The following is a 23482-nucleotide window of genomic DNA, read 5'->3' as shown; positions in this document are numbered from 1 at the left end:
GGTAGTGGAGAAATAAGAAAGGAGGGAGTTGCAATCAGCAATGGCAACGTTGGAAAAATATGGAAATAACTTTTGTGATGGACTTATCATAAAGAATGAGATCCACCCATGACAGAGTTGTTGGTGTTGGAACAAAGACTGAAGCACATTTTTTGTTATTATTATTTCGGGGAGGGTGCAGGGCAAGTGGGGCTGGGTGGCCTGCCTGGGGCCACATAGCAGGGTGATCTTTGGGTGTCTGGGGCCGGATTTTTACCCAGGTGCTCCTGGCTCAAGGGCCAATGCTCTGTCTGCTACCCAGCCACCCCTACTATTATTACTATTTTATTTTATTTTGGGTCTTTTTTTCCCTTCTTTTTGGTTTTTGCAGGGCAGTGGGGATCGGGTGGCTTGCATGTCACAATGCTGGGTGATTATTGGGTTAGAAGGCTGGATATGGACTCCAGTGCTCGTGGCTCCAGGGCTAGTGCTTCGTCCATTGCGCCACCTGGCCATACCTACAATTATTACTATTATTTTTTTAATTTTAATTTTTTTCTCTCCCCTTTACTTTTTTCGCCCAAGCAAATCTATCTATATTCATGGGGGAGGGGTATTTTGTTTACTTGTAAATAAAAATATTTTATTAATGTAAAAAAACATTTGTACAAAATGAGAATAAAAAATAAATTTAAAAAAAAAGAGAGAGACAGGTTAGGATTTATTGGATTGTCATAAACTGTCCCCTAATATCAGATGCTTGTCTGTTTTTGATGATTCATTTTTGTGTCTTGCTGACACAGGAGAAACCAAAACCAATTTGAGGCCAAGAGACTCCCCTAACAGCCAGACCAATTCCAATACTCCTGTTTCCTATCAATCAGGACATGGGGTAAAACAGTTCTGGTAAAGATCAATGAGAATGATACCTTGCACAGCATATCCCTTACTATAATAAACATAATTGTGCAATTCATGCCACCAATCATTTGGTTGGTTTGTGTAATCATCTTCAATACCAAAGGACTAGTCTCAGATGGCACCTTACTTAGCATTCTTCATAAAAGGTAGTTCGTAACACTGGACATAATTTTTCAGACAAGGGTTGAAAAGGGCAAAAAAAAAATATTCTTATTGCAATCTAAGATCTTATTTGCTTTTTTTGGCTTCTATGTCCTACCATCATTTCATAATGAGCTTACAGTTCACTTAAACTCATATAAAAATGTATATTGTTATCTAAATATACTGCCTTGATTATATTGGCATGTCCTTGATTTTCTTTTAATCCAGATGTTAATCTTCACATTTATCTCTATTAACTTCTGCTGTATTCAATTTGGAACATCATTCTGCCTGTCACAATCAGGAACCTTCCTTCCTTCCTCTCCTTCTCTGTCTTACAATCTTCCATCGTCTTGACCCAATTGTCAGTTCTCCTCTGCTTCCTCAGATTCTTCTCTTTCCTTATTTTCTCTTGAAATATTTCTTCCATTCTTTGAAGGAATACTTTATTCTTTATTATCCCCTTTTATCTTCTCCTCTATCAAGATGATCAATCTGAATTTTGTAAACAAATATTAAATTAGCTCTAGAAGAAACTCAAATGTAGTACAATCTTTTCAAGTCAGAAATTTAAGACACTGCAGAGAACAGGATTCCTCAAATAGGAGTTCTTAGTTTTGTTTGTGTTATAGCAGTCTAGCAAACATCTGGAACTCTTTTCAGCATCTTGCTTTTAAATTCATAAAATAAAATACACAGAGTTAAAAAGGAAACCAATTTCAGGTGCTAGTTTTCATTGTTTTGAAATATCCTAAATAAGCATTTTCTATAGCCATAGACCACAAGAGTTATCCAAAGGAGATTCTAAAAATCAGTCACAGAACTTTGAATCTTGCTTCATGAAAACATGAGAGTTAGAATTTGACAGTGGTTGCAAAGACTGCACTGTGTAGTTTTTCTACTTAAATGCTTTTATACCATTGATAATTAATATTTATTTTGTCCTTTCATGTTATCATAATTGTATATATTATCATTTTTGATCTTCATAACAACCATATAAAGTAGGTGCTATTATTATTCTCATTTTACAGATGAGGAAACTGAGACTAAAAAAAGACTAAATGCCTTGTTCAAGATATATAGCTAATAACAGTTAGAGGCACAATTAAATAATAACAATAATAATAGTTAACATTGACATAGTGCTTACTTTGTTTCAGAAACTATACTGAGTACTTAAAAATATTCACTTGATACCCAAAACAACCATGGGAGGTATATACAATTATTATTCAGATTGTAGAGTCAAGGAAACTAAAGCAGACAGAGGTTAAGTGACATGTCTAATCTCATGTAGTTAATAAGTGAAAGAGGTTTGATTTGAACTCAGGTTTTCCTAGAAAAGAAAGTAAAAGGAAAGGACTATTACATTTCTACTTTCTGGAGTATCATGAAAAATGAAGTGTTTCTAGAAGACATTGAAAAAAATATTTCTAGGAGAAAACTAAATTGAAAAAGAATGTTTTGGGGCGGCTAGGTGGCGTAGTGGATAAAGCACCGGCCTTGGAGTCAGGAGTACCTGGGTTCAAATCCAGTCTCAGACACTTAATAATTACCTAGCTGTGTGGCCTTGGGCAAGCCATTTAACCCCATTTGCCTTGGAAAACCCTAAAAAAAAAAAAGAATGTTTTAAAAAAGCATTAGGAAATTTTCACTTGTATCAAGATTTCAGAGGGTAAGAAGAAAATAAAGAACCATTGACCACTTGGTCCTACGTAACAAATGGAACATTTTTTCTTTAGAGGGGAGAGTTGGACCATCCCTAAAGGAGGATAGTTCCTGTGCCCTGAAGAATGGTCTTGAGAATTCATAGGTGCATTCCAATGGAAAATCTTGAAGTAATCTTCTTCTTCCAGAGGAAGAAAAGATGAGCATTGATAGTGGTGCATGCTTTACTGAAGGAATTGAAGAAAAATTTAGATATAACTGAAATGAGTATTAGATACATTTATGTCTTTCTGATATGTATCTGGCATATGTTGGATAGATTCCTGAAAACTATTGAGCTTGTTCTTCACTTCTGCTGATCCATTTGGAGAAATACAGCAATACTAGTAGTCCAGAAAGCATTCCTAAAGATCTTAATCGGGCAAATAAAACAACAAATAAATAACATTTGAAGAGAGGAGGAGATGTTTTCATCCCTAGTGATAATTAAGATTTAGGTTTTTTGGTCTGTGGTTTAAAGAATAGGAATAATAGCTTCTCAGTCAGAAATGGAATGCAGCTAAAAAGGCAAATACATAGGGTGACAAGTGTTGATTCTCCTCTGCATTCTCAGATTCTTTACCTTCTTTATCTTCCATTTGAAATATTTCTTCCATTTTTTGATGGACTAAATCTAAGCAAGTAAGTTAAAAGTTAAAGGACCAGTTGAAGACAGGTCCTCATAGGTATACTGGAAAAAGAAAATAGATACACAAATGACAAACCTGATATCATATAATGTTGCAGGTACAAAACAGGAAGATTTGAGAACCAATATTGTGTTTATAGGAGAAAAATATCCAAGAAAGAAGACAGGAAATAAACTAATGCCCTCATTGGCTCAAAGGTCAGCTGTACCATTTAGTAGTTGTGTGATCTTGGTAAATAGCAACCTCTCTAGGCCTGTTTACTTGTCTGTAAAATTAATGGATTGGATTAGAAGATCTCTAAAATCCCTTGTAGCTCTAATCTATGATCTTATGCCTATGTACAAATACAAAAAGGAGACCAATAAGCAAAGTGAACTAAAGTTCCCAGTGGACAGAGATATTTGACCTCATATGCATAATCTCTTTGAGCATTACTAGTGACAAAAGAATGAGAAAAAGTAAAGGAAATAAGCCTGAAACATCATGACCTAAACCTCATAACACCTGCTAATAAAGAATCAATGTTTTTTGGTGGGAAGAATCTCATAATACAAAATACATAAAAGGTGAGGGGGAAGAAGAGAGGAAAATATGGGATTATACTCTAATCAAGTCAAAGGTTAGCAAGGAAGGGGAAATAACTTCTGAAGTCTCTCAGGAAGAAAACCTATGGGAAAATGGGAGAGGAGGAAAAAGGAGGTTATGAAAAAAGGAAGAAAGGAAGGAAATCTTGCTTCATTGGTGAAAGGGGTTCCAACTAGAAGAGGGGGAGAACATGAAGAGATAATGCTATAAATGGAGCATATCTTCAGGGATTTGGTGATTAGAGACCCACTCATTCTGCCTCAAAAGAATGGAATTCAAGGCTATTTCATGATTAGTTGGGAAAGAAAGGGAGGGGATTTGGGAAAGGATGGTAAAAAAACTACACACTAGGTGATGCAGTGTATAGAGCATGGGCCCTGGAGTCAGGAGGACCTGCAGTTCAAATCTGGCCTCAGATACTTAATGTTTAATTAACTGTGTTACCTCGGCCAAGTCACTTAATCCCATTGCTTTGTAAAAAAAAAAAAAGCTATACAGTGGGGATGTATGAAAATTCTTACAATGGAGCAATACTTCTATTTTCTCTACAGGAATTCATAAATCCAAGAGTAAGGCACAATTGAAAAGGGAGAATTTGGGCAAAATCCTAACTATATAGAAGCTAACATAGAAGTGATTTAGAAAAAGATTTCAAAATGAATACTACAGAAGAATTATTTCCATGAGGAATATAGAAACTAAAAAGAGGAATAGATGTATGGAAGAATCATGGATTAAATAATAAAAAAATCTACAATAGACAGAAATGGAAGAGAAATCACAATTTAAAAAATACAGAAAATGAAATTTTATAAGAAAACAAATGGAAAAGGAGTAGAGGAAGGAGAATTTGGCTTGACTACTGTAGGGGAAAAAAGATAACAGAAGAAAGATTTATATAACTAATTAAAAGGAAGAAAGACAAAAGAACCTATATATGTTAAGTAAAACTCCAAAACTAGAGAAAATAACAAATAGGAGGTAGGAAGATTTGAGGGTAAGGGGAGGAAAAACTTGTGGAAATAAAGATGTCTTAAAGTAGATTTTAACCTAAAATATCTGAAGAAACACAGTTCTTTCTTTATAGAGGAAAAAAAAGTCTTCATTTGGAAACTATTTTATTATAGACAAATGAAGAAAAATATAAATCTAACTCTCATAACTTTAAAAGTGAATGGATTAAACAATACAATACAATGCTTAAAGAATTTTATTTGCTCAATAAAACAAATCCTCACAATCTGTTGTTGTTAAGAAGACAAAAAAACCAAAGACATATATGAGTGAAACTAAGAGATTAGAATAAAATTTACTGTGCATCAAGTGAATTTTTAAAAAATCAGAAATTTCAATCATCCTTTCAGGCCAAACAAAAGCAAATAGGTGGAAGAGCTAATAGCCCAACTGGAGTCCTCTAACTCCTGGAATTTTTATTCATTGTACCAAGCTACCTTTAACAGCAGCATCTTGTGATTATCTAAAAACTACCAGAATCAAAATCAGGAGTGACTGTCAATCCACCTTGCACTCCACTTGTACTACTAAAATCATTCTTCCTTCATATTCTAGGCATATGACTCATTTAATTCACTACTCATTTTATGCCTCCACTTTCTTATCAGTTCCTCATTTACCTTCAGGACCCTTATATGCCCTGCCCCAATCCCAGAACTTTCAGGAGGTACAGTTCAGGGAAAGGAAAGCCCATAAGTCATCATGAACAAATGTATTCAATCAATTAATCAACAAGTATTCATTAAGTCCTTAACAGGTGCCCAACATTATACTAGGTGCTAGGGATACAAAGACAGATATTAAAAAAACCTTGCCCTCAAGGTGCTTACATTTTCCCTTGGGAAACAACATATACAAAAATATATACAAAATAAATGAAACATATAATTTGGGGCAGGAGTAGCTAAGGGTCAAGGAAAAAATATTGCAGCCCCTTTCATAGTGGCAAAATATTGGAAATTGAGATGCTCATCAATTGGAAAATGACCGAACAAGTTGTGGTATATTAATTGCACAATTAGAAATGATAACAAGTAGATTTCAGAAAACGTTGGAAAGACAGTACAAACTGATATAAAATGAAATGAACAGAACCAGGTAAACAAAGCACTCAATATCATCAGCATTGTGTGATCAACTTTGAATGCTTCAGTCCTTCTCAGCAACACAATGATCCAAGATAAATATGAAGGATTCCCAAAAGAACATGCTATCTATAGGCAAAGAACTGATGGACTATGAATGCAGATCAAAGCATGGTTTTTTCACTTAATTTATTCTGTTTTGTGTTTTTTCTTTTGATCTGTTTCTTTCACAACTGTGACTAATATGAAAATATATTTTATATGATAGTACACAGATATAACCTTTATCAAATTGCCTACCATCTTAGGAAGAGGGGAGGAGAGAAAGAAAGGGAGTAAAATTTGGAACTTAAAACTCTATAAAAATTATTATGAAATTGTCATTTGGGAAAAAGTAAAATACTATGTTAGAAAAGCAAAAGGTAGTCATTAAAAATTTCAGGGGAAAAGGAGGAATATTATAATAGGAGTCAGAAGCTTTTGGTTTTTACCCAGGGATTACTATGTTTTGTGACACTGTGCAATCACTTTTCTCATAAGTAAAATGAGATGAACTCTAAGGTCCCTTCTTTATCCAAATATTCTATGATCCTATGATATCTTATCTTCCTTAGAGTTCACAAGATAATTGTCTCCAACAGAAACAATAGTTAGTACATACTTATGCCCATCAAGTGCTTCTTCATAGCCCTTTGGGTTATCCACAACTTTACTTTTTTAGAGGCTGATATAATGTGTCTTAGCCATAGAAAGTCACATGATAAAAGTTATTGTTAAAAAGTTGAATACATACACACTCAGAGAAATGAACCAGCTTGATGACTATATGACATGGAAGCCAGAAGAGATGATGTGATGTTAGGCTCCACTGTAATGCAGTCTGTAAGGGAGGCTATTCATCTGTTATTCAGATCAGAATACAACTGGGATATTGAAATCAATTCTGGATGCTGCATTTTAAAAAAGACATTGATTAGATAGTAAGGATCAGTGCAGATCCTCATTTCTTTACAGCTGGAGTCTAAAATATTTCAGTAGCCTACTGTTTGTTCTCCTTGCCCTGTCTTCCCCACTCCAGTCTATCCAAATAATAGACTATGTCACCACCCTTCCCAATAAATTCTATCAGCTCCAAGATCAAATATTAAATTCTCTACTTTTTCCCATTTTTTAATATCTCACTCCTTTCTACATACTCTGAGATACAGTAACACTGAACTCTTTGCTATTTCTCAACAAGATAGTCTCTCCAGGATAAAATGTCCACCATTCATCAATATTCATCACTACTTCCTGAATTCCCTGGCCTCCTTTAGGTCACAGCTAAAACCCTGATTTCTTCAAGAAGTCTTTCCCAATACCTCTTAATTCTGTTTATTATCTTCAATTTCTCTTGTACCTAACTTGCTTGTACCTTATTGCTTGCATGTTGTCTGCTCCATTAGACTGGGGCTCTTTAGAACAGGAATTGTCTTTTACCCTCCTCCATATACCCAGCATTTAATCCAGTGTTAGACATATGCTAAGTACTTAATAAATTTCTATTGACTGACAGAGTTGAAGGAATTAGAGATATTTTGAGTGGAGAATTAAAGGTTTAGCTTGGGGTAGGTGGGAGGGATATGATGATTTTCAAAAAAGCAAACAGGTTGGATTTAAGAAAAGCCTTTTCACAATGCTATCCAAAAATAAGATTGACCATCTCAGAAAGTAGGAAGGTTTCCAAAACTGGAGATATTCAAACAAAGGATCATGGGATGCTAAAATTTTACTCTGATATTTATTCTATGCAATGTAAAGTAATATTTTTATATACAGATTCCCTTGAAATTGTATTTCTACCTTGTTCTCCAGGATTTTGTTGCCTAAGGCTTATATAACATAGCTCCAATATATCATTGCCTTGGTCCCTGACAGCTGCTCCTGGATTTCCCTAATGTTGTTTGCCTGCTTGAAAAGGCTCTGATTGCCTGCTTCATCTACATTTGGTTTGATTCTGTGATTATGTGACCATGAGCAAGTCATTTAAATTCTGATCCTCAGGTCACTCATCTATTAAGTAGGGAAACTAGTAATTACCTACCTCATACAATTCATGGAGCCCAGATTTAGAAGAGACTATAGCAGTCAGTCCAACTTTATCATGTCATAGATGAAGAAACTGAGGTCCAGAGAAATGAGATTTCCTTAAAAGTCAGAGAAATGAATGACTAAATTAATGAAAACCAAAACATTTAAGTGCTTACTATGTTCCAAACACTGTACTACATGCTAGTGAAACAAAATAAAAGAATCTCTGAATTTAAGGAACTTATATTCTAATAGATGAAGAAAATACATATGCAGGACAGCAAGATCTGAAAGGAGGGAAAGGCATGACAGAGAATATGTGCACCCCAGGTGGCTAGGAAATAGCATGATAGGCCTGGGATTGGGTAAAATAAGGCAAAAGTTCATCAGTCATATCCTCAGGTCCCAAGACAAGATGAGGAGTTCCAGGAATCTGCTTGCCAAGTAGCTACTGGGGTGAGGTGCTATTGAAAAAAAGGAGCAATTTTTTCCAAGTATAATCCAATTTGATTTTATTCAATAATACAATTCTGAATCCAGTTCATTGCTCTATCTATACAAAATATAGGAAAATATATATCATATAGACTATGAAATGAAGCTGAACATATACTCAATAAAGAGTTGAGTTTGTTAGCCTAATTGTGTATGTGTGTCTGTATTTTTAGACTATACACATACTTCATAAATATATCTAGACCTATTAGTTCATCACTGTAGAATTTCACTATCTTTGCAAGTGAGTAATATGTCATATGCTTAGAGAGTAGCCTGGGAAAATAAGAAGCTAAATAGCCTGATACTAGCTGAGAAGGTAATATGAGCAGTACTTGAATCCTTGACTTCCTAATTCCAAGGCTTGGCCTCTATCTGCTACATCAGGTTGCTTTTTGATTGAATGATTGATGAAGATGATTTATGTGCATGTACAATTGCAGGTTGACAATGAATTGAGTTTAGAATTAAGTAGAAGATCAGCCAACATGTACGATAATTAGTGAAACAGATTTAGAATAGGAAACTGGATTTGGATCTCATCCTCAGATACCTCATTATTGTGTGACCTCAGGATCTAAGTTTGCTTGTCAATAAAATGAGAAGGTTGACCTTGATGACCTCTAAAATCTTTTTTCAGTTCTAAATCTATGCTCCTATGGATCACATTTATGAAATTATTCATTGTTTTCTATGATTCCAGGGAAATTAGGTGGCATAATAATTCAGTGTTTGACCTGGAGTCAGGAAGAATTGAGTTCAAATCCAACCTCAGATGCTCCCTAACTGTGTCACTCTGAGCAAGTCTTTTAACTCTTTTGCCTTAGTTTCCTCATCTTTGCAAACCACTCCAGTGTCTTTGACAAGAACCTCCAAAATGGGATCTCATAGAATTAGACACAACTGAACCAACTCAATAGCAATTCTATGATTTGAAAGTCTTTACTTTCACAAAAATCCAATGCTTTATTTTTGTTGCTGTCCCAGTGATGCCAGAGGATGAGTCCTAGAAGCTATGATTACAGAAGAATCATATTTGCAGGGGTCCCAAATGTAACACAAAGACAAATGAAAGTCATAATTACTTGTGATAATCCAGAAGAGTAGTAGAGGCCTGCATCCTCAAATGTGTATGTCCTGATGCAGAGAGAATGAAACTTTAGATCTAGAGTACTATAGTGAGTGATAGAACTAAAGGACTCTATAAGGTGAATCCTCTACAGAGAATCATGTGCATTGTCTGTAACCATACTACCCTGAATATACCCAATCCCATCTTATCTTGGAAGCTAAACCAATTTGGATTTGTTTAATAATTAGATGGGGACCAACTGGAAATACTGGGTGCTTTTTTTCAGGGAGTAGTTAGGTGATGCAGCGGGCAGAGTGCAGAACCTAGAGTCAAGAAGACTTATCATCTTCACCAGTTCAAATGTGGCATCAGCCATTTACCAGCTATGTGACCCTGGGTAGGTCACTTATTCTGTTTGCCTCAGTTTCCTCATCTGTAAAATGAGCTGGAGAAGGAAATGATGAATCACTCCAATAGCTTTCTTAGAATACCCCAATGGGGTAATTAAGAGTTGAATACAACTGAAAATTACTGAACAACAACAACCATGGAGAATCTATTGAAAAGCAAGAATAAGATTTACATAGGTAGAGAAGGATATAGAGCAAAGGATCAAACAAGCTGACTAGAAAGGAATTTGAACTTCATCTTAAAAACTTCATCATCTGCCATCTTCACTTTCATAAATGAGCAAACTGAAACCCCAAAATGGGAAATGGACTCATCCTATTCTCCTTAGCTAGGTCAAAACAGACTCAGAACAAGCATCCATTTCAATACTTTTTCTACCACATCACAGTCACCTCTTGGATCAATGGAGGGAGTACTCCTATCAACGAAACCACAGATCCATCTGACTGCCAGAGAATCACAGAACTAGCACTGGAAGGGACTTCAGAGATCATCTATTGCAACTTTTTATTTTGTTGATTAAGAAACTGAAACACAGTGAGGTTTCAAAGTCATACAGAATTAGGGAACAGAGATAGGGTAATACTGGATTTAATGGGTTTTCTGATCCAGATTCCAAACTCTTTCCCCTATATCAAATCACTTCATCCATGTGAAGCAGATGCTATATCTTCCTTTGCTCTTTTGGGCTCTTCTGTTTATATAAAGCTGATTTCACCAATATAAAAAGTATCAAAAATAGTTTCTATAACATAGAAACTTATATAATTTGTAATGCATTTTCCTCACATGCATATGACATATGACCATATTTTTGTTGTTGTCATACTTGTGGTATGTTGATTTTGGGGAGCATCCTATGTAGAAACTACCTGGTAAAGAAATTCTCTGGGGCAGATTGGTAACTTTTCTGCAATGTATAACATTAAAGAACTGCCTGGGGAACTCAGGCAATCTGTTTTGAGTTACCATGGAACCTCTACATCGTAGAGATCAGATTTGCCCTCAGTTCCTCTGGACTCCTAACCAGTTAGCTTTCTAGTCATTGTGCCTTATCTCCTTACATTACTATTGCTAGTGACATTGTTTTAGATCAGAATTTAACATGATTGACTACTATAGGTTATGTATTGCTTCTAGAAATCCCTTGAGGAATGAGTTCTACCACATAGGAGGCAGATTTTGGCTTAATAGAAGGGAAAATTTATTAACAAATTAGTTATTCAAACATTAGGCTTCTTTGGGACATGATAAGTTCCCCAACTGTTTTCAAACAAAAATTGGATTATTCTTTGTTGGGTATGTAGTAAAAGAGTTACCAAGACAAGCATGAATTGAACTAGAAGACCACTGAGGTTACTCCCAATTCATTTTGTAATTTTATAATATAAACTAACATTTAATACATTTTTGTTTATGAAAATGTTCCTATGACAATTTAAAAGACAAAGTTGGAGAGTATTGAAATCCTTTCCATGAGCTGACCATAGAACAAATTGCTTCTTATAGTGTTGCTGGCATTTTGTGATTTTAAAATAAATCTCTGAACTGCATTCCATTAAATATTTAATTCACCACTTGCCTCCTGCCTTACATTGGAAAGCCCTACCCCAATAATAAGTACTTTTTTAGAGTAAGCAAGGAAAAACCTAATTTCTTTTTCCCACATTAACATTGTTGTTGATGATTGAAATGAACAAATTTGAAAGTCTTAGATTCTCTGAACAATAGAATGATTCAAGATAATTACAAAAAAACTCATACTTAAAAATATTATCCACCTCCAGAAAGAAAATAGGATGAACCCTAAGTACAGATTGAAGCTTACTTTTTTCACTTTATTTTTCTTGGTTTTTTTGCAACAAGGCTAATATGGAAATATGTTTTGTATGACTTTACTTGTATAATTTATATCATATTGCTTGCCTCCTCAATTGATTTGGGGATGGACTGGAGGGAGAAAGAGAATTTGGAACCCAAATATTATAAAAATGATTGTTAAAAATAAATTTTAAAAAATTGTTGTTTCAGGATCAATAATGCCTTTGAGCAATGGAAATAAAGATATTGATCCAGCTTTATATTTGTCACTGATATGCAACGTAAATGTACCCCAAGTTCATGCTTCCTTCACAAGCTAGACCTTGTCCTACAATGCTTCAAAATGTCTAGCTAGCTGGTTATACTCTAGGGAAAACCTGTCATAAAATGATGATGCCCTTCAATGAATACTATAATCCATGATCTGCTATGGACTCTGCACAGTAAATGTGAGGAATTTGACTGGTATATTTTCTAACTGTGATTGATGGTTCAGGTTTGTGACCTGAATCAAGCAAAGCTAGTATTAGGGTTTTCTTTTCTGGATAATGTAGTTACTTTCCAGAAGAAGAGTGATATCTGTATAATATATATCCTCATCAAATCAGAAGGTTTATGATTTATGTTGCCATAACTCATCTTCCAAATACTTGAATTAAGAATAAGATCCTCTCACATACTTAATCCAAACAAGTTGTAGATATGTGAGCAGTTTCTCTGTTGTTATTATAGACACTTGGTTATATAGATTTAAGCATTCGCCTCTTGGGATTTCTGAGCTAACCCCCATTTGCTTTGTGTAGCTAGGGATTATACATAATGCATGTAATGTAACAGATGCAGTCATAAAGCTATTAGGATTATAAAACAATTGGTTCCACCAGACCTTCCAAATTGCCAATGTTTTCCCATGTCCAGATGTTTTGGGTGTATTTTGACATCATTGCAATTCTGCAAAACAAATAAAGCACCATTACCCTGATTTTACAATATGAGAGCAACATTTCTATTAAATTTTCTTTTTTCTAAAGATCTGGTACTGTCATGCTTAGTTGGCTGACAGCTAAGTGTAGGCTTTTCCCCCTAACCTTCAAACTAAGATTTTTCTTGCCTAATTTTAAACATATGATTTTATCTCCTACATACAAGGTTAAGATTTTTCATTAGGGGGAACTGGAGTCACAAAATCTGTTGCCTGCCTGGCTCTGGTCTTCTTGAAGTTCAGGTGCTAGCAACCCAGTTACATACCACTACCACTGGTTGTGGTAAGACAATAAGGGATTCTCTACTCAAAAGTACTGTCTTTCCCCAAAAAATCTGGTGTGTTTGAAGAGTGAGTTGGGTAACTGGTAAATTAATTTATTACAGCACTCATGTTGGGAGTGCAGAAGACACAGACTTATGTCACCTCTTCCATTGACATTTCAAGGAAGATATGATTAATTCCTCCTGTGAACAGTTGCTTTTACTTCTACTTTTCACTTAGCATAGTTTTTCATACTTATATACTTATATAGTTTTGCATATTTATATAAAAGACAGCCTAGCATAGTAGAGGGAAACTGTCCTTGGAGTTATGAAAACTTGGATTTTGGTTCTTCCTCTAGAACATATTGACTACATGATTCTGGCCAGGTCACCTAAATGCTCCATGTCCAGTAGCTCTATAAAATTATAAAGTTCAGAGGTGCCCATCTGTATTAGCAGAGAAAATTTTTTACCAGAGAACTTCCTGCTATAATTAAATCATAAAATGTTATCAATGTACATATCTCAACAATATTGGAAGCTATTTGAGTTCAAGAGACATGTTTTGTTTTTCCCTTTCTTGATGTCCCTCAAAAATTAGTGGAGTACCTTACCCATAGCAGGCAATTAATGCTTGTTGAATGAAGGAACCAATATGCTTCCAAGTAAAAGTGAAGACCTTTGGCTACCTTTAAAAGTGAAGACTACTATTGCTTGGTAATGAAAACTAGAGCTCTATCTGGTGACAAAAAGTGTTTTACATTTGTAATCAAGAAAGTGAAGTTCCAATTAAAGCTTTGTTGTTTATTCTTTATCTACCTATCCTTTCTCTACCCTTAATCTAATAAGTAATAACAACAAAATGGGCAAAGGGTGTCGATGACTAAAATGAAGTTTTATGCTTAATGTATATTAATTATCTATAATATATTTTATTATATAAACATATTTCTGCTTTAGAATGCATAATATATATGGTTCCTGCATTTAAAATTTGGCAAATAAAATATTATCATGCTTCTAAACAAAGAAAGATATTTGGAACATACTCTTGTATTTACCTGATGGAAATGGCCTGTCTCCTGAGTAATAGCTGCTCCACATATATATCACCAGGTTTCATAAGGAGAACAAGAAAAAAGTTAGTGAAGCTGATGAGATATGCTCTCTTGTAACTCTCGTAGGAATCCCAGCAATTGGAGAGTAAGTGATAAAAGGAAAGAAGGACCCAAATCAACAAGTTTTTATTTAGCACTCATTTAGCTTTTACTTATTGTATGTGTGTGTGTGTGTGTGTGTGTGTGTGTATTCATTCATTTATTTAGGAATTTTGTTTTTATTTGGTGCTGGGGAATACAAAACCAAAAATGATATAATCCCTTCCCTGAAGGAGCTTACATTGCATTAGCAAAAAGAATATGTAACATGTAAATATATGCTATATATATATATATATATATATATGTATATATATATATATACATATATATATATGATAAATATAACTTAATTTTGGGAAGGATGACCAACATTTGGGGGGATAAGATGAATCAATATTAGCTACCTGGGATTTGGGATTGCAAATTAAAATATCCCTGAGGTATCACTTCACACCTCTCAGATTAAATATGACTAGAGAGGAAAATGATCAATGCTGGAGGGGATGTGGGAAAACTGGGCAACAAATGCATTGTTGATGGAGTTGCAAACTGATCCAACTTTTCTGGGAGAGCAATTTGGAATTATGTCCAAAGGACAATAAAAATGTGTATACCCTTTGATCCAGCAATACTACTACTGAGTCTGTATCCTGAAAAGATCATGAAAAATGGTAAAAATCCCACATGTACAAAAAATATTCATAGCAGCTCTTTTTGTAGCAAAGAATTTGCCACAAATTTTGTGGCAAAGAATTGGAAATTGAAGGGATGCCCAGAAATTGGGGAATGGCTAAACAAATTGTGGTATATCTTTGTGATGGAACCTATAAAAATCTATAAAAAATCATGAGGGAAGGAATTTAAGAAAAACCTGGGAAGACTTGCATGAACTGATGCTGAATAAAATGAGCAGAACCAGAAGAACATTATACACAGTGACAACATGGGATGATGATCAATTATGATAGACTTGTTCAATTCAGCAGTACAGTAATCAAATACAATTTTAAAAGATTGTGATGGAAAATACCATCCTTATCCAGAGAAGGAATTGTGGAATTTAAATGAAGGCCAAATTTATTTTTAAAAGTTGTCATGTTATTTTGTCACTTTTTTTCTCTCTAAAATTTTTTCTCTCTTCCATTTGGATCTTATTCTTCTCTCAAACATGTTCAATATTGATCTTTGCTTAGCATGTTTATAAATATAGATCTTATATCAGATTGCTTTCTGTTCGGCAAGGCAGGGAGAGAAGGGAGGAAGGGAGAAAATCCTTGCAAAAAAAAAAAAGCCTGGTTAAAATTACCATTGCATATAGCTGGAATAATAAATAAATAAAATATTTAAATTTTTTAAAAAGAATTGCTATAGATAAATTAATTAATTAATACTATTAAATAGTATCTATGATACTGGAGGTAAATATGTAAAAAGGGTAAAGAATGAGCACTTAAGAGTAATGAGTAGTATTGAGTGTGCTGACAACCGATTTATACAAAGGTAAAAAGTAAAGCCAGATCCCTGAGAGAGTGCTTGTTTTCTAGCATCAATGTGCAACATTAAAGCAGAGGGGGGAGTTTGTGGACTCCTCCCTCTCTGCTTAAATGTTAGAAAACAAATATGTTTCCAGGGAAGTTGAGCAGTAAAGGCCAATGCCACCTTGTAGTCCACCAATAGTAGAAGCTATTCAGAGGAGGTAGGCTATCATTTGTCACCCTAGGGTTACCAGGGGGCTCTTTGAAAAGCAAAATGTCATCAATCAGTCAAAAAGCATTAAAGTCCCTGCTGTGTGCCAGTCACTGTGCTAAGATACTGAGGTCATAGAGACAAAAATGAGACATTCTTTATTCCAAGAAGAAACATTCTACCATCCCATTCTGGCTTGGCCCAGGTGACTTTAGCTTTTTTTTTCCTCCTCTCACCGAACTCATCAGAGGAACCCGATACACTGCCAGTACTTTGCAGAGACAGAATTGAGTCATCTCACACTAGCTTCTCTAAAATAAACCCTCTAATCCCAAAGAGCCTTACAGTACTCTGGGGAGGGACTGCAGATCAGTATTGTCTTGTGTGCATTGAAGGATTTCCATACTGGTACAGAAGCAAATAACTAGTGGTCTATGCCCTCTGAGGCTGTGCAAACTGAACTTGTGTAATATGGCAAAAGAGAATCTTGTCTTAGGGAAAGATTGCTGCAAAACAGGATGTGGAGCCTTGAGGTAAAGGGATAGCCATGTTGGCAGGTGGCTAATATGTTCATTTACAACAACCCTCTGGAAGTTGCTATTGAGCTGTTTTTATTTCAAGGTCTAATTTTTTTCAATCTTCTCAGATTTGTGGGATTAACACCTTCAGTTCAGCTTCATCAGGCTCTTAACCAGAGTTTCAGAAAATGTTGTATGGGTGCCATTTAAGATAAGTTACCAAAAAGGGGGGGGGTCTAGGAAATGCAAAGGCAGAACACCTTGCAACAAGACCTGAGACAAGAAAATCACAGAATCACATAAAAGAAGTTACCATGGATTAACAAATAACCAAAGATGCCTTTTACATCTCCATCTAATAACGATAATAGTTTGTATCTACATAATACTTTAAAATTTAAACAGTGCTTTACACATGTTAACTCATTTGATCCTCACAACCTAAGAGAAAGGCTACCTAGTGACTTCTAGATCATTGATCTATAGATTATGTGACATCATCATTTATTCCTTTCTAGACTAACAGTTTTAAATCAGCACTGGAATAATCTAGTCTTACAATTATCAGCTCAGAAGACCTGATGGGTATTTGCTCTTTGCAAAGGTGTATGTAGACTGGAAAAGTCCTCACTTTCTGCCACATCAGTTCATCTAAATTTGTTCATGTGCTAACAAGACAGGTCAAGGGAAATAATATATAAATTTAAGCAAGTCAGTATCAATAATCTAGATGTTATTTAGGTAACAAACTGTTTTAATGATTCCTTAGGGGAAGATGTATCCCTGAAGCTTATCTCTGTACCTGGAATTAGAAGTATTATAGTGATTTCAAGTTAGAATTTAAATACTTTCCCCTTCTTTCCTTACCTCTTATCTTTCTTTTTGATGGCAAGAATCATATCTCAAATGCATTGAAGTACTGAATACCACACAATGACAAAAAAATTTTAATAAAATGTGATTGAGACTCAAGGGCAGAACCAAGATAGTAGAGTACTAGAAGTATTGTAACTAATCTCTCCCAACATTCCCCTCCAAACTTAAAATAATGCTTAAAATTGAATTCTAGAGAGTCAGAACCAACAAAAGTTCAGGGTGAAACATTCTTTCAGCCCAGGGCAACTTAAGAAGTTAGAAGAAAAGATCTGTGACATTGGGGTAGAGTCTCACTTAAAGTCCACATGGATGCAACACCAGTGGTGAAACTTGGTGGTGGTGACAACAACAGATTTAGGGGTTCTCAAGCCAGAGATAAGAAAGAAATCAGACAATGGATCAGAAAACGATAACAGGATCCCCTTGTGATAACCCTGGGCATAAGACTGGGTGCAGATTGGCAAGTCCTTTGTTGATATTCATTTCTGGTTCACATTTCAGGGCAGAGAATAACAATGTTGGTCACAAAGTAGAGGGGTACCAAGAAGCAGTACTTATTATGATCTCAAGGATCAAGGACCCTTCCTGGGTAAATAATAGAGCTCAGATCAAGAGAGCAGTGACCATATATCTTGCCAGATTACTTTGGAAACACTAGAAAACTTTCAAACCCCTATTACTAACCTTGAAAATGGTAAGACAAGACCCTGGGATGTAGGGAAGTCTCTCACTCCCCTGCCCCCATACAAAAAACAGAGTCCAACTTAAATATAAAGCTCAAAGTCAAGAAATAGCTTGAGAAAATGACTGGCAGCAACAACAAAGAATCTAAGAACAAAAAGATATTGTGGTGATAAGGAAGATCAAGACACAAATTCAGAAGAATATAATGATGCCAAAAATAGCTACAAGCAAAATTTCAGAAGGGGAAAAATGTTTATTGGACACAAGTCCAACAAGAATTCCAGAAGAGTTTTAAAAAATGGTTTTCAAAATCAAATAACAATGCTAGAGGGGAAAAAAGGACAAGAAAAAGAGAAAGGTAAAAAAATTATAAAAAGATAATTATCAGTTTGGTAAAAGAGGCAGAAAAAATAAATGAAAAAATGCCTTAAAAACAGAATTGGCTAGATGGAAAGAGTGTTATAAAAATACACTGAAGAAAGCAATCCCTTAAAAATTAGATTTTGGCAAGTAAAAGTTAATAACTCTATAAGATATCAAGAAAAATAAAAAAGAAGAAAAGAATGAAAAAAATATGACATATTGTAGTGAATACAAATTGAGAGAAGAAAATTTATGAATTATTAGACTACTTGAAAGACATGATGAAAGAAAGAACCTGGACATCATATTTCAAGAAATTATAAAGGAAATCTATACTGGTATCCCAGAATTAGATGGGAAAATTGAAAATGAAAGAATTCACCAATTATCATCTGAAAGAGATCCCAAAAGGAAAACTCCCAAGAATATTATAGCCACAATCCACATCTCTAGGGTCAAAGAGAAAATAATTTAAACAGAAAGATCAGAAAGAACCATTAAAATATAGTAGAGCCACAGTCAGGATTACACTAGATTTAACAGCTACTATACTGAAGAAGTAGAAGGCTTGGAATATGATATTCTGGAAGGCAAAAGAGGTGGGATTACAATCAAGAATAATCTACTCAGAAAATGAATATTTAATGGAACTGAAGACTTTCAAGTATACCTGCTGAAAAGACCAAACGAATAGGAAATTTGACTTTCAAATATAAATTTTAAGAGAAGATAAAAGTAAAACATAAAAAAGAAATCATAATAGACTAAATATGATCAAATTGTTTATATTTCTATGTAAGAAGATGAAATGTGTAATACCTAAGAACTATATCCTTATTCAGGCAGTTAAAAGTCTGCTACTTAGGCAGATGATATGGGACTAAGTCAGTTATGTTGGGATGATGTCAAACAGATGGATGAGTGAAAAATAAAGATGCACTGGGATAGAGGAAAGAGAGGGAAAGAATGGGTGAAATTATCTCATACAAAAAAAAGAGCAAGAACTTTTATAATAGAGGGGAAAATTGTGGGGTGGCAGGGAATGCTTGAACCTTACTCTCATCTAAAATGCTTCAAAGAGGAAAGAAAATACACTCAGATACACTCATCTGAGTATAGAAATCTATTAAACCCAAAAAGGAAGTAGGAGCAGAAGGGCATGAGAGAAACATGGGGAAGAAGGGTTTTTTTTGTTTGTTTGTTTGTTTTAGATTTTTTTTTTTGCAAGGCAAACGGGGTTAAGTGGCTTGCCCAAGGCCACACAGCTAGGTAATTTTTAAGTGTCTGAGACCGGATTTGAACCCAGGTACTCCTGACTCCAAGGCCGGTGCTTTATCCACTGCACCACCTAGCCGCCCCAGGGAAGAAGGTTAATTAAAAAAAAAGGGTAGATGAAGAAAGGCAATGTTCAGAAGCAAAACAAACTTAGAAATAGAAGGAAATAGGATGAAAAGATTTGTACAATTAGTAATAATAACTGTGAATGAGATGAATTCACCTTTAAATTGGAAGTGATTAGAAAAATTAGAAACCAAAATCTACCAATATGTTGTTTATAAGAAATTCACTTGAAACAGAGATGCAGAGTTAAAATATGGACCTGGAGAAGAATCTACTATGCTTCAGATGAAGGTAAAAAGGCAAGGGTAACAATCATGTTCTCAGACAAAGCAATAGAATCAAATATGAATGATATTACATTTTAATATATCAACATATGATCAATGACCCACAAAGATTGTTATGTACAAATCAGTATCCCAGTTTCCATTTGAATTTGACACAACTATAATTAGAGTATATGAAAGAACCTGGATTTCAAAGACAAAATAAATCAAAAAAGATACCCTAACCTCAAGGAGTTTCCATTTTGTTTGCTGGATATAACATCTACATAAATAAGTCAACAAAAGATTTAGAACCTCTATCCCATTCTCCAAAACAACTATTCCAAATCCTCCTCACCCCACTCTCTTGGCTAAGGCCCTCTCTTCATACTTTCCAAAGAAAAATCTGAAGATATGTGTCAAGAATTCCTTTTTCCCTCTTCTCGTTTCACCAGTCCTTAGCATCATCCTTCACCATTTCCCCTACTGTAAACATGACAGCCAACTCCTTGACTTGAACCTTTGATAACATCCCCTTGAATCTCTACCCTTCAATTTTTAACATTGTTCTCACTATCAACCTCTTTCCATCTGTCCCTTTCAAAGTCTCTGTCTTTGTTTCTGACTGTCTGCCTTTCTTTCCTAGAATATTGCAATAACCTCCTCCCAAATTTCCTTGCCCTTTCCAAGTCTCTACACACTCCAATTCATCTTCCTCAGTTGCCAAAGTGTATTCCTAAGACATGTGTGATCATGTTAAACCTCTACTCAATAAATTCCATTTGCACTCCTGTTGCCTCAATGATCAAATATAAATATTTCAATGTGTCCACAACCTAAACTTCTTCCTTTTTTAAATTTTACTCCTCTCCTCTCACTTTTTGAGACAGAGAACACTAACAATGAGGGAGATCAGAAAATCATTCCTATAGAAGGAACCTAAATTAAGCCTTGGATTCCAAGTGTTGGAGAGGAGAAAAGAAAGCCTCACAGTTATGGGGGACAGCCTCTACACCAACATAGAAATGGAAGAAAGAATGCTGGGATTCATGGAATAGAATAGAGAATTTCGATGGAATGACAATCACATGAAGGAAAATAATATATGAGGCTGGAAAGGTAATTTGGAGCCACATTATAAATGAGGAATTTACATTTTACTTTAGAGACAAAAGGGAGTCACTGAAGATTCCTGAGCAAAGGAATGGCATGGTCAGATCTGTTTCCTTAGAAAGATTATGTTGTGATAGAAAAGCAATGTATATAATGTGATGAAAATTAAATATGACTTAGAACATAGAGAAGGAACTTGCTAATTAAGAAGAGAGTTGAGATGACATTGCATACATATTCAAAGCTAGAAAGTATAAGTTTCAAAGGGAATAAACAATATGGGAAGTTAAAACCTGGAAATGTAAACTGTATTGAAAAAAGTAGATTTTGTTTTTTTGTATTGCAGTTCAAGACACCAAGATAGTAGCTTCTTGGCCAACTAAAGTGTTTTTCATGAGGCTTAGAAAATAAGTATTTGCCAAGAGATTTGTCACCTGGATAAAGAGGGCTTTAATCTTAAATCTCTTGTGGAAGTAGAAAAAATTCCCAGATAAAACTATAAAGCTGCATACCATGGAGGATAGCAACAGTGATTCAGAAGCAAGACTTTCTAGTTGAAGAAATGCCTGATAATTCACAGGAGAAAATAATTCTATCTAAATTCTATCTATCTAAATTCTATCTATCTAAAAAGATTCTATCATTTTTATTCTATTATAGTGATGGAAGACAAGTTTTCAGCATTCAAATTCAAATTATTACTCAAGTATCATTTCAAACTTGGATCTTATGAGTTCTCCCATACCTCCCTCTGACATAATCTTTAACAGGGCCAGCTCCAACTTTCCTGATTACCCACAATAATGAGGAATTTCCAAGTTTATTCTACTGACCTCTCTGCTTTCAATAAAATTATTTTATCTAATATTATAAAACCAATTAATGTTAGGTGAGATATATTTGATACTTATGAACAAATTATTGGTAAATTGAATTTGAAATTTAACACAAAGAGGTTTAAAATAAATTTGATTTGCTGGAGTATAAAAGTCCCATTCCACTAAAAATATGTAATGGAAAGATCTATTTCCTTAAAAGAAACAGATATAGTAGAAGGAGTATTTTATAATTTCATATTTTATAATACATTATTTATTTTTTTATCATTACTATACTATAATATAATGATAAAATAGCCATATATTTCAAGAAATAGAGATCTGCCTGGAAAATCATTAAACTGGAAGGATATATTATATAATGTTATTTCAATAATAAAAAAGGGGGGAGGGAGAAAAACACAAGTAATATTATTATGACAAACTAAGAAGAAAGTAGTTCCAAATCTTTACTTGCACTGTCTCTTCCTAGCTTTGAATTGACTGTCTGTGCTGATAGATTAAGGTTAAAATTGCATGGTCACATTGCTACAATTTACACTCAAGGTATTGGGGTAAACCTAAGGGAATCAGGGGAAGATATACCCCTATTAGCCATGGTATTTTCTGAGCCCCTGCCAGTGTGCTTCCCATTTACACAAATCAGAGGTAACAGCAACATTAACTCTTATACACGAATCATTTACTAAATAGGAAGGTAAAAGCTAGAAAAATTAAAATATAACAATCTACCCATAAATCTTTGAAACATTTTCCCACCAATACACATAGTATCTCGGGAGAAAGTAGAGAAACCTACAAGTGAGGTACATAAGTAGAACAACCCAATGGGCTCATATAAGGCAACTTACAGCTGTGGACTACAAGTCTGTATATTGGCAGTCTCTTTTAAAGAACTGTCTTGGACTAAGTGACTCTTGCTCATTTTCCAAGCCTTTCTGTTCTCCCTCTAAATAAAGCTGTCTATCTACTACTCTTGGATCATTGACTGCATTAAGTTTTTAGTTAAACAGCAGCAATGACAAATCGGTTCCTATAGAGAAATATCTACCTCTTGAACCAGAGAAAAGCAGCATATAGCAACACAATCAAGACCCTCAGGGTCCTACCTACCCCCAGCAGAGGGTGAGAGGGCAATGCTGATGAACCCAACCAGCTCTTCAGCAGGAGGACTCTGCCTTCTGCAATTAGCTTCCAGCAGCTCAGGTTCTCTTCTCCAATCAAAGCAAAGCCTGAAGAGCCTGAAGCTTCAGTTGGCTCTCTGAGCCCATGTTCATTTCAACAGCAGGAGGCAGTCGAGGCTTTCAGTTTCTCTCCAGGCGGCTGCTATGTGGTCGTCTCATTTTTCTGATCTCTGGCTCCTCATTCTCTGTATTCATCTTGTCATTTCTAGTTTTTAATGCTTCACATCAGGATCCCTTCAGAAGTAGT

The 23482-nt window shown here is 34.9% G+C and overlaps 1 long non-coding RNA gene across 1 annotated transcript; it reads right to left on the bottom strand.

Moving 5' to 3' along the window:
• Positions 1-797: 797 nt before the first annotated feature.
• LOC141488448 (uncharacterized) lies at positions 798-23482 on the bottom strand. The gene is made up of 6 exons (XR_012468683.1): positions 23165-23482; positions 14267-14298; positions 12844-12908; positions 8172-8274; positions 6882-7038; positions 798-1539 (listed from the first exon to the last, which is right to left on the bottom strand). It is a non-coding gene; the product is annotated as an uncharacterized LOC141488448 (long non-coding RNA).

This window comes from Macrotis lagotis, chromosome 1 (genome assembly GCF_037893015.1).
Source record: "Macrotis lagotis isolate mMagLag1 chromosome 1, bilby.v1.9.chrom.fasta, whole genome shotgun sequence".
Lineage (NCBI taxonomy): Eukaryota > Metazoa > Chordata > Mammalia > Peramelemorphia > Peramelidae > Macrotis > Macrotis lagotis.
The sequence above is the reverse complement of the archived record's forward strand: the minus strand, read 5'-3'. Positions and strand labels throughout refer to the sequence as shown.